Raw genomic sequence first — 13,094 nt, forward strand, 5'->3', positions numbered from 1 at the left:
TTTATAATCTGCCATGGCCCTTGTCTTTTCCCTGGGTGCGACCTTACCCCCCATTCCCTGAACATCACCCCTAAAGGACTGTCGGGTTGAATGCTCGAACAGAAGTCTCAAACTCCTCTCTCCTTTTTGAGCCTCTCTTGCTGAGCCTGTTTCCCATTATGATTGTCTTCCTGCAGGTCACCATTCACCTGGAACCCTTTCACTTTGTCCCTTCACCAGCCAGTCTCCTCGCGGAGATATAGAACCATGGTTAGAAGGACTCCACAATCGCTTTGCAGGGACCCCTGCATCTCACTCACACACTTTCAGTCCCGCTCTTCCATCCACCCAGATAATACTTAACAGTCACTTTCTTCCCGGGGTCCCATGTACAGGATTACTCGGCTTCCGCACGCAATTCAGATCCATTAATTCATTAAATTTCCCTCTCTCCTTCTTTGCTTCAAGAGTCCTCCATCCAGATAAGGTTTGCTGCTCCTCACAGGGCAGGACAGTAGATTGGAGACTGCTAAAAGCAGCAGGGCGTGCCTCTCTGCTCCCGCTGTCCTGTCCCGCAGAGGCAGGATTACCTATCCTGGACAAGTCCCCAGATAGCAAGAAACACTCGTTCACTGGTAAAGTATTGAAAAGGACAAAGTCTTCGAAGCAAAGGCAATAATATTTTTATTTTACAAATCAGCACCGAATTGGATGCCTTTCTAATAAAGGCATAACATCTTACAAAAGCAGTGGGTATATATAGTAGTTTTAGAGAAAGAACCATAAAAGACTTCAAAGAATGCTCATTATTTTTTTGGATTATCCAAACGTGTCTGGAGACCTCCTTCAGGCTGTAGCTGGTTTTGGTCAGGAGATAACTTACAAAACAACTAAGCACATCAATAAACTCTTGTAGCCCTAAGACAGGTTATCCCTTGACCTAAACCAGCTACATATTACAAGACAGATTTAAATGATGAGATAATTAAATATACAAACCAGCCGCAGCAAAACTTATCAATTAATTCTCACAGAATATTCTAGTATGCAGAGGACACTTAATAAGAGCTGCAATAACTGTTCCAGCTAACACCTTTTATGATGTTCTAATAGCAAGGGAAAAAACATCTTACAAAAAAAAAAGGTGATGTGATTCAGTGAAAGTGATTTGCCAAAGAAGATGGGAAACCTTTCGATGACAATAGAAATCCTGCCAAAAACGTGTGTTAATATCCACATTTACAGTCACTTTTATCCAGTTTGCACATGAATGCTCTAAAATGACAAACTCTTCTGTGGGTGGGAGGAAATCAAAGCTGCTACTGCTACATAGAGGAATAAAGTGCCTTCAAAAGGAAGACTCACTGTTTTCACTGACCACTCCTGTCTACCAGTGCTCTTTTGGCTGTTGATTCAAGGAGAGCTGCTCCAGAGATTGTTTGATCGCAGATGCTATCCCATCTTGAAGGGAGGCATTTATGCTGTCCCTGTTGAAAGGACATTGCAGTATTACTACTAAAAATTTGACCCTTGTTGCACATTAATTAGTCATCTTATTGTAGCTCAGTTGTGAAAAGCTTTTATCTTCTGTATCATTTGTGACCACAACCTATAAAGTTACTAATCACTGTATAATTACAGTGAGTCTGTATAAATTAATGCTTTGGCACAGAACAGAGAATTATGTAGTTGAAGTGGAAAAATGAGAAATGCGTTTTCATAGGCCAGTTTGCAAACTGACCTTGCCACAGTTTATCATGCTGATACTGAAAACATCATCAAATAAAACTCTTTAGACTGATTTTGGAGTTTTAGAAACAAGCATGCTTTTCCTGGCCTGGGCAACACGCGGGAGTGATCTCCATTAATCATGTGCAACGAGACAAAGGCTAGTTACAGAATGTATTTCCCACTTACATGCACATGTATAAATTTTCCCAGAAATCTCATGCATATCCTATTCCTTTCAGAGGTCTAATTTTAATGTTATGAAACTCTGCAACAGTCAGAACTCTTGCTAATTTGGAGCTGGCTCCAGCTCTCACTTGACCTTGACTTTCAGATTAGTTAGGGTTCCAAACAGAGGTGACTATAGAAGAAGAGAGATCTATTTAGCACAAACCGTTCCTCACACAATACATTATCATTTTCAGGGAACAAAAAATGTCTAGAAAACACCGTTGTAAGGAAACCTGCTATCAGAGGGACATTCCGTGTAACTTCCAAAATCCACAACTGCTTAGACAAAACATAACTGTATTTTAGCTTAAATCAAAATATTCCACTTTGAAATATTCTGCATATTGTATCAGTGCAGTCTTGATGCAAGTAGCTTTGGTGGTAAACACGTACAGTGTTTCAGCTCAAGAAGGGACATGAAATAGTTGAAGACTCAGCGACATCTTAAGAAAAGCGTGAAGACACACCTAACAACAACTTCTAAAACACGAGAAGGTACCATTTTCTGAAGATCATCTACACATAGAGGAAAACCTCAAGCATTCAGAGTTGTAACTTCAAGAAGCACACAAATACCCTGCCTCGTTTTGAGCTGCATACGCATCTGATTTTTATCCACCCAACCAAAACAGAAAACTTATACATTCAGAGACACCCTAAGTGCCAGAGGTGGCCCAAGAACAAAAACATTTCAAAATCTGAGGGACAACTTAGTCAGATTCTCATCTGAGGAAGAAAAAAGGTAAGACATTTCAAATTACCTCTCACTTGTTCAGCCATTTCCAATAACTTACAAATTATATAAAATTAGGTATTGAAAACAGTTCTAGGCTAAACATCCTTGCCAGTCCAATCATTACTGAACTGAAGGCAGAAATAAGTGGACCAGGGAGATCTATATGGATGAGCAAAATAGTAATGACCAGGAGAAGGGAACTGGCCCATGTTAACCATTTCAACAGCATCCCAAGCCATTGCTCATTGCTGTTGGCAAAGAAGTTAAGATGCATGTGACAGCGACATATGTTGAGATGGCAGTATTGCCAGAGATGCTCTGATGAACTTGCTACTTTGTCTCACAAATTTCTAGCCAAAGCAAGATCCAACCTAAATCTTTATTAACTCTGCCCTTTCCATCTATTCCCACTGTGCCCATGGCTCTTGAAGCCACAGAGGTTCCTCAATCCTTACTACAATGACACTTCTTTTCATCTCCAGCTACAAAGGCTTCATCAATTCTGTTGAAAACCTGACATTTTCCCCACACTTGATGCGAAGTATTGACTAATTCAAATATCAAAGGCATAACTTTACTTGCTCATAAACTTGTAAGCATAATGTAATCACAAAAAGAAGTAGAAAAAATCACATCTTTGTTATCTAAACCAAAGTGATTTATATTGAGCCTTTGTTTACATTCTCAAGTCAACTTTACTGCTTATGTTAATATTGCGTATAAAAGACCACCTAAATAATTAAGACTTGAATTTATTTTTACAGAAATTCAAAAGTAGCCATGCCACATTTTTTACAGATAGATTTTGTAGCTAAAAAAGCATTAACTTAAAAGCATTTTATTTTTATTTAACTATTTTAATAATTTGTGTAGAAACATAGTTCTTAAATGTTATATTTCCAAACACTGAAAGGACAGCAGCATATCTTTGAAAAAAGACTCTTGATATATGCAACAACAAATAAAATAATTGTTTGTATTCACATTTGGATATTCTAACTGCTTCAAAACCTGCATCTTTCTTGCATTAACATTAACATAAGTTGCTGTGATTTCAGATCTGGCAGGTTAATGTCATAGGAGATGAGTAGCATGGCTTTAAAGTTACACTGCAAACCCACCCTCATTCTGGTTGCTTTACAATTCATCAAATACACCTAGCTATACCATGCAATGGAAACTATCATTGTAATATTTTTTGTCCTGTCAGCAGCAGAATAGAACATTCTTCTGCATATGAAAATGCATTGTTATCAGCTTATAAAAAGTACAATTCGTCAGCAATGCAGGGAAATAAAAGTTGGCAGTGCCCCACTCCCTGCTTTACCTCATCCACATTCCTGACTTTTATGCCAGTACCAGGACTCACAAGACTCTGTATAAGCTAACTCAGTCCTACTTTACTTGTTAGGTTGAGTATTTTTTCCTGGGCCAACCACCTGAACCACCTCATTCCCCTAAATGTAAGGAGTACAGGCTGGGTTCTGACTTTCATTGACTGCAGAACCACACAACTAAAAACTGTGAGTGTCCTACTTCCCACTGGTTTAGCTTGGGGGTGGGGGGGTAGGGGGAAAGAGGAGAGAATCCAGTGAAAACAGACAAATTCTGTTATCAGTTTGAGTACACACAACTTTGTTTTGCAGTAAATAACTCATCAGAAACAATGCAAGACTGCATTTAAGGGGTGAAAAATTAACTCTATCCCCCTTGAATTTCATTCTAAGATAGCATAAAAATTCCCCAACAGCAGCATTCTCAGAACCATGTTCTTAAATTACTGATTTATGACTATAGCCTCAGTTTCACTGCATTACATCAGCCAAAGGTATCACCAAATAAGCAACAATAATGTGCAACAACTGCACCACTTTAATTTGACATAGTTTTAGAGGCAGATCTACAAACTGTCCAAACCTAACAGAAGGGGTAACAAATATGCCACCTGCTATGCTATGCAGTGAGCAACTGCCCATGTTTAATGTGTGCAGAAAGGTTTTAACTGCTAAGTGGAATTATTTGTGAATCATCTTAATCTCTGTGCTAGAGAGGATTTATTCCTCTAGAAAAGAATCAGGTGTTTTCCTAAGAAGGCCACAAAGCCGTTATCCATTTCAGAACAGAGAACTGTGCAATACTTCCTTCCTGTCACATCTCCCTTCACAGTATTGCAACACTAACATCAGCTGTAATTGCAAGCTGTTAAAATGCTGGCAAAGAAGAGACACTTTGTTCCCAGAGAGCTGTCTTTAGAGTTTTAATACAGAAACTTTTAAAATGTTTTCATTCTATGGTGATTCAAGCTTTTACTACAATTGCAAAAGCACAGAAACATCATTAAACCCATTTGTACAAACAGATCAAGGGAATTACTGAAAATCCCATGTGGTTTTAATAGCGGGACTACAAGATGCCATTTCCTCTAATTTTCTCTCCCAAGACCACAGCAAGCAGCTGACAACCACAACCAGCATGAGTTACTCCAGACAGAGACACTATATGGGGAGAGTCACAGTAGTTTATAGTAATATCCAGCTAGCTTCTCACAAACACACATTTTAACAAAGATCAGAAAAGGGCTACATAGCTGAGAGTGGCTTATCACACAGATATTCCTCTCCTATCACGCAATCACATTTGGCTTTGAAAAGCTTCTCATTATTTCTGGAGCCAGCATCCTTCAAAGGCAATATATTCAACAGCATCGCACTTCTCTAAGTTAAAGGGTAGAAGTGCAACACCGCACAGGTGATACATAGACAACTTCCAAGGGGCAAAGCAGCCTTTTCAAACATACACTGCTAATCACCAGTCTTACAGACCCTGAATCTCTTCTAAGCAAAGCTCCTTGCTGGCCTGGCCCTCAAAAGGTAGCGGAGACATTACTTCTCAGCTCCCTTACCTTAAAACAATGTGGCTCCTGCCCCACCATCTGTCACCCCAGGCTGGGTGTACTCTGCAGCGGCAAGGTTGGGATATCAGAGGGCTGCAGGGATGAGGAGCATGGGCTGCCCAGTGCCAGACACACTGTTTCAGCCAGCCCCAGCAGGCCCATCACAGGGCATAGCTGAGCCCCTCAGCCAAGGTGGTGATCGCCTCAGGGAAAAAGTGCTTAAGAAAGGGGAAAAACACCAGACAGGCAAAGGAAGAGGGAACAAAAACGAGGAAGCAGCAGCAGAAGAAACATTAGGTCCAGAAGAGGAGGAGCTCCATGGCAGAGCTGGTGTTTCTTGCAGCCCACAGAGGACCCACACTAGAGAAGATGGTCTCTGCAGCCTGTGGAGGACCAGAGCCCAAGCAAAGGAAACGTGGGAGAAGAATGGAGCAGAAAGACATTCTTACATACTGACCATGACACCTCCCCTTCCCAATCCTTCCCACAGCCCTCCTTGCTGCTCTAAAGGGAGGGAGTGTAAAATGTGCAGGTAACAGCCTGGCACTGAGAAGTTCCTGGAGTAATGCTGAGGATGGAAAAGAGTGACAAGAGGTGTTTTTCTTCTCTTTCAATGCTTATCTTTGTGGTTCCCGATATCTGAATCAGTAATTAAAGATACATATATTGATTGGCAATAAAAGTTACTTTTCCCCAAGTCAAGTCCATTTTGTCAGCAATAGTAACTAGTAAGCAAACTCTCTGATCTTCACTAGTTCTCTTGTTCCTGTTCTTCCTTATTCTTGCCTGCTGAGATAAGAGCAGTGCGGAAGGAGTTTGGCTGCAAGCCTGGGCCCATACCACAATTTTATACATTCTACTTTCTGCTGCCTCTCAAATCAACTCAATGACATATATTGATAAAAGTGACTTCAGATGAAGATTCACCCCCAATTCCGAAATCACCTTGTCTGTACAGAAAAAAAAATTCACATGAGGTTCAGCTGTGACCCTCTCATGCTGAAGAACCAGCACCCAGAAAGAAAGGTAAGCTGGTACAATCGAGCAGCAGTCCATAAAGTACTTCAGCAATAACTCTGGCATCATCACCAAGACTGGCAACATGGTACTACCATTTTGCTTGGCAACTCCAGACAAAATCACAGAATGGTTTAGGGTGGAAGAGACCTTAAAGACCATTCAGTTCCAACCCCTCTGCCATGGGCAGGGACACCTTCCACTAGATCAAGTTGCTCAAAGCCTCATCCCACCTGGCCTTTAACACTTCCAGGGATGGGGCATCCATTACTTCTTTGGGTGACCTGTTCCAGTTCCTCACCACCCTGACAGTAAAAAATTTTATCTCCATATCTATCTACATCTCTCCTCTTTCCAATTTAAAAACATTACCCCTCATCCTATCACTGTACTCCCTGATACAGTCCCTTCCCCAACTTTCCTGCAGACAACAACAAAATTAGTGTCTGTTCCTGATTTTATCAGTATAATAATTGTCATGCCGAACTTAGTCTCTGTTGTCATTAACAGCCAACTGTGAACACTGTGACAACCACAACTAGTATGAATTATTCCTGACAGAGCCTACACTGGGAGAAGCATGACAGAAACAAGAAATGAAACAAGTGCCAGATGAATTCTGCCACATATTCAGAAAACCACATCATCACACCAATGATCACAGATCTACCAGTAACAAAGAAACAGCTACAGGCATTATTCTTACTGGCTTTACAGGATCAGAGCAGATGTACTTCCCAGCACTTCTCCATCCTAGGAGCTCACAGGCTGGTTCACACATTATCCAACTTCTCTACTCCCAGCTGTCTAGGAACTCTAAACATTTTGTTTTGGCTTTTTCTGTTGTTTGGGTGGGGTTTTTTTCTTAGGGTATGGATTTTTTTTTAAACAGGCAGAACATCTGCAAGGACTGGTATTTATGCTGGATTCAGAAGCAGAACTTATTTCAGAAAAAGTCTGTTTATCACAGCTAGTGCTTGTGCAAAGTTCTTACTACTCTCCTTTGTTTCTCAGCTATACAAAGAAACCTGACTTCACTTGCTTTTTGCTACTCCTAGAACTGCTGTTTTGCTCAGGATCCACAGTCAAAACACAACTGTCAAAGTCACCTCTGCAACTTTCTTTTTCATCTTCATACCTGCAGTCCTCTTAGACTCCAATGAAAAACCCAACTCATGAGGGCAAAAAAGTTCAGGCACAGCATTGCATTACTATTGCAATATGGCAGAAATGAGAAAAAGCAGCATTCAAAGGATCGTTGAAGGAAAGAAGGCTTGGTCGCATTTTGCAACACTAGCTTGTCACAAGCCCTCAGCTTAATTTTAAACTATGGTCCAATACAAATGGCATTTCTTTTATCAACATGGAGGTAAAGATAGGAAAAAAAACTTTGAAGGAACAGAGGTTAGCGCAACACAGACATCACAAGTATCTAAAAGGAGTTATAAGCATGTTTTTCCCCAAGTTTCAAACAGTTCAGTGAAATCTTTTACAAATGCCGACTGCCACCTGGAGGACAAGACTCAAGTGAAAAACGTAAGTAAATCATAAAATCTCTAGGTTGAAAAAGATCTCTGAGATCAAGCCAAATGGTACCTGTCCACTACTAAATCATATCCCCAAGGTCTTCAACTACCCATCTTCTAATTACCCCCAGGGACGGTGACTCAGCCACCTTCCTGGGCAGCCTCTGTGCAGAATTTTTTCAGTGCAGAATTTTTTCCCTCATGTCCAACTTGAACCTCCCCTGGCACAACTTCAGGCCATTCCCTCTCATCCTATCACCTGTATCTCAGGAGAAGAGACCAACATCCACCTCTCTACAGTGCCCTTTCAGCAAATTTTAGGCAGCCATAATGTCTCCCCTCAGCCTCATCTTCTCCAAACTAAACAACCCCAGTTCCCTCAGCTGCTCCTCCCAAGACTTGTTCTCCAGCCCCTTCACCAGCATCGCCTTTTTCTGGATGCACCTCAGCAGTTCAATATCTTTCTTAGAACCATAGAATCACCATGTTGGAAAAGACCTCCAAGATCATTTGAGGCCAACCACACCTATCTGCTGCTAAATCATATACTTAAGGGCCTTATCTACCCATCTTTTAAATAGCTCTAGGGATCATGACTCCACCACCTCCCTGGGCAGCAGTTCCAGCGCCTGATGACACTCCCGGTGAAAAATTTTTTCCCATTGTCCAATCTGAACCTCCCTTGGCACAGCCTGAGACCGTTCCCCCTTGTCCTATCACCTGTCACCTGGGAGAAGAGACCAGCACCCACCTCTACAACCTCCTTTCAGGTAGTTGTAGGTTCTTGTAGCGAGGGGCCCAAAACTGAATGCAGTACTTGAGGTATAGCCTCATCAGTGCTGAGTGCAAATCACTAATCTGGTCCTGCTGGCCAGGATGTTTCTGATATAGGTCAAGACGCCATTGGCCTTCTTGGCCACCTGGGCACACTACTGGCTCATGTTAAGCCACTGTCGACCAATACCCCCAAGCCCTTCTCCTCTGGGCAGCCTTCCAGACACTCTACCCCAAGCCTGTAGTGCTACATGGGGGTTTTGCATCCCAAATGCAAGACTTGGCACTTGCCATTGTTAAACCTCATGCCATTGGTCTCAGTTCACTGGTCCAGCTTGTTCAGATCCCTTTGCAGAGCCTCCCTACCCTCCAGCAGATCGACACTTCCACCGAGCTTAGTGTCATCCCAAGCTTACTAAGAGTGCATTCAATCCCCTCATCCAGGTTATTGATAGACATTAAACAGGACTGGACTCAGCACTGAGTCCTGGGGACACCACTTGTTACCAGCCTCCATCTGGAGTTAACTCCATTCACCACCACTCTCTGGGCCATCCAGCCAGTTTTTAACCCAGCAGAGGGGGCACCTGTTCAGGGCAGTGGCAGCCAGTTTCTCAAGTAGAACACCATGAGAAACAGTGTCAAAGGCTTTACTGAAGCCCAGGTACACTGCATCCACAGCCTTTCCCTCGTCCATCAAGCAGGACGTCACCTTGTCACAGAAGGCAATCAGGTTAGTTTGGCAAGACCTGCCTTTCATAAACACGTGCTGAGTGGGCCTGATCAGCCAGTTGTCCTGTTTGTGCTGTGTGATAGCACTCAAGATGACCTGCTCCATGACTTTCCCTGGCTCTGAGGTCAGACTGACAGGCCTGTAGTTTCCTGGATCATCCCTCCAGCCCTTCTTGTAAATGGGCACAACATCAGACAGCCTCCAGTCCAGTGGAACTTCCCCAGGCAGCCAGGACTGCTGGCAGATGATGGAAACGGGTCTGGCAAGCACATCTGCCAGCTCCCTTCGTACTTTCCAGTGGATCCCATCTGGCCCCATAGACTTGTAAGTTCCTAAACTGCCAAGCAGGTCTTTTAACCTTTTCCTCATGGGTCATGGGAGCTTTGTTCTGCTCTCCCATCCCATCTCATGAGGCTCATGAGGCCAAGTACCCAGAGTACATCTTACCTTACTATTAAAGACTGATGTTATCCAGAAAGTGTTATCATAGTATTTCCCAGTAAGACTCAACATATCCTCCATATAAATATAAAACTACTTGAGTGCAGGAATAAAAGTAACAGAGGCAGCTGACAGTGCAGTTCACTCCCCATCCCACCTTACCTTGCTTGTCGTCAGTGTTTTCCTCCAGCTGAGATATTTTACACGCAGCTTAAACGTGTATTTAGAGGGTCACAAGGCATACCACAAAACTAAATATTCAAGAAGGAACAGTAATTTTCTGCAAATACTATTTCTTAAATTTTCCATTTTCCTTAATCCTCATTCTCCCTCTCTCCTTTTTTGAGTGTTCTGTACTTTTGATTAGACCAAACCGTGTGACATCAGACTTAGTTCTTCAATTTCTCAACCTCTCATAAAAAGTAGACAATCTCACGTATTTTCCTCTTCAAATTATCTCAATGTAAGTCTAGGGATGAGTTTTGTTCCTTGCTTTACTGTGTTTGGTTGGGGTTTTTTTATGATGTAGCAGGAATCATATTATCAATATGGAAACATTCACTGGTGGTAACTCCTGCCACTTTCTGAAACTATTCAAACAAATTCAACAGCCAGTTTTATTCCCTTAGGAAAGGAGTAGTTCTGAACATGAAGAAAAACAGACTGTAGATGTAGAATGCAGAGGTAAGAAACATTTCATATAAAGAAAAAGTCCGCCAGGCTCAATGTAACTTCTGTGTTGAACACTATGTTTTACTTATGGACTGTTGTAAAGGGGAACTTCAAGGACAAAAGTTTCCAAGTATTGTGCCATCAAATATTCCAGAGAGACTTTACCATGGGTTCCAGATTTATGCATACGTTATCCAATGCACTACCATTATTACACCGGTAAAGTCAGCTGGTTATTGCCTTTTTTTTTGTCTTAAATTTCATACCTTACAGCACATCTACACCTAGCTGAAGCAGAAGAAAACTAAAGAATGTAGTTCAGTGCATAATGCCATTATATGGCAAAACAAAGAGACACTACACTTCAGAATTTCATGCAGGCAAGTTCAAGACAAAGTTCTGTGCAACCTCTTTTTACCTGGAAACATGAGAAAATAAATGACACAAGTCCATGCATGGAAAGACAACATGGAAAACCTATAAAGAACAGAGTAATGAAACAGTCCATCAGCAAACTTGTGTTGAAAAGATACTGCAGGTGAGCACACACTCACTTTTCAGTTTTGCCTTTAACTAAACATTTATTCAGAAAACCAGATGTTACCAACTCTTCCCCCATCCTAAATGACACAAAGCTGAATACTCTTCTCTCAAAATATTTAAGTCAAGGAAAGCTCATGAATTCTCACAAACATGCTGTATACATGCACTCTAAATTCTTACAGGAGTAATTTGAGATGCTACATTTGATAAACTGTAAAAAGTACTAAAAAGCTGTTCTCATCCTTACTTTCCAAGCTAAAAATACAATGCAAGCCTGAGATTGATGCAGTTTTAACTTTGACTCACCACATCTAATTGCCTGTAGTCAGGTATGACAAGCTGTACCTTCAACTTTACTTCTGAACAGGATTAAATTCCACCAGGTTTAGGTTTTGATGCAATGCTTCCAAAGGAAGATATTGAGCAATTTGAGCACTTAAAAGAGTTCTCAGAAGCAAAATATGACATAGTTCCACAGCAACAGTTGCTCTAAGCTAGAAAAGAACCACATTTTTTAACCTAGCTTTCACTACAAGCACTTTCAGAACAGTGGGGCCAGAACACCTCTTTCAGACTGTTACAGCATTCCCTCTGCTGCCTCCAATCCAACTCAAAAGGCAGAATATTGGAAAAAAAGGAACAAACACCCAGTAACCTACGTGCTCCTGTAAATAAGGCTAAGTCAGGTTCCCTTCATATGTTTAACCTAGGTTACAAGCAGCCCAGGACTCTATTTCCTTTGGTTTCTCTTCACAGAAATTGAAGGCTTAACCAGCTGTACAGCTTACTTCAAAAATTACAGTTCACTTCATTTGATGCAGCCAGGAATCAAAAGCACCCTCAGTTTCTGACACAAAATTGAGAATGGATGCAAAAATGCTCAAGACTTGTCAGGAAAAGAAGTCATGCTATTTAGGGTACTGTATGCTGAGTTATAGATTCAAACTTTAATATATCCACTGCTTAGAAGTAGTAATTTAGGTATGTCAGCTCCTCAGCTCACTTCCAAGTACAAAACTAACACTTATTTTACTTTTCTGCACAGTACATAGCAGTAGAACAGCCTACAAAAGTAACAGTATTTTTTTTAAGTAGCTATAGAAGTAGGTAAAACACTTTGAAAACATGCACACAGAAAATAAGAATGGCAGCCCACTTTTCCACAATAAGACATTCCATAATACTGCCCAAGTGAGTGCCAGTTCTCAAACTTGGGCATCAAACCTTCACTCTTGTAAGCAGAGCTTAGAAGTATCATTTCCCTTTAAGAAGTGGAAAGACTATATAAGAAATAGCGCTCACTATTGTGTGCTAACTGCCAGAGAACATGCGAGAAGCTTGTAACCTTGTTCAACTGTGTAAGACATTACAAATTATAACAATTACTTTGCCATTTCTTTCTGTGTCCTTCTAGGACAAAACGATATGCATCTTTGTGGCATACTACACTGGTCAACAAAAGAATTTCAAAGAAAACCCAGGTTTTAAGGATATCTCTTTGAACTGCTAATGGCTGCTTGCCCTCTATAGCTTCTACAACCTGTGCAACTCTTTTGGACTTGACCTACCAAGCTTATTCTACAGCAAACTTTTCCACAGAAGTAGCAGAAGAGTACTTAGGTGTGTCAAATGCGAAAACCTAATACTAGAAGCAACAGAGGGCTCCATGCTTCTCTGACGACTGCTCTGTAAAAAAAATTATTTCAATTAACTTGTGGACGTAGCCACTGACCTTTTATTTCTATGCACAGGTTCCACACATATCAAAGTAACACCAGTTCAAAACACAATGACATGCTTTTTTATATATCTGATGTAGAA

Source organism: Phaenicophaeus curvirostris, chromosome Z, assembly GCF_032191515.1.
Source record: "Phaenicophaeus curvirostris isolate KB17595 chromosome Z, BPBGC_Pcur_1.0, whole genome shotgun sequence".
NCBI classification, from domain to species: Eukaryota; Metazoa; Chordata; class Aves; order Cuculiformes; family Cuculidae; genus Phaenicophaeus; species Phaenicophaeus curvirostris.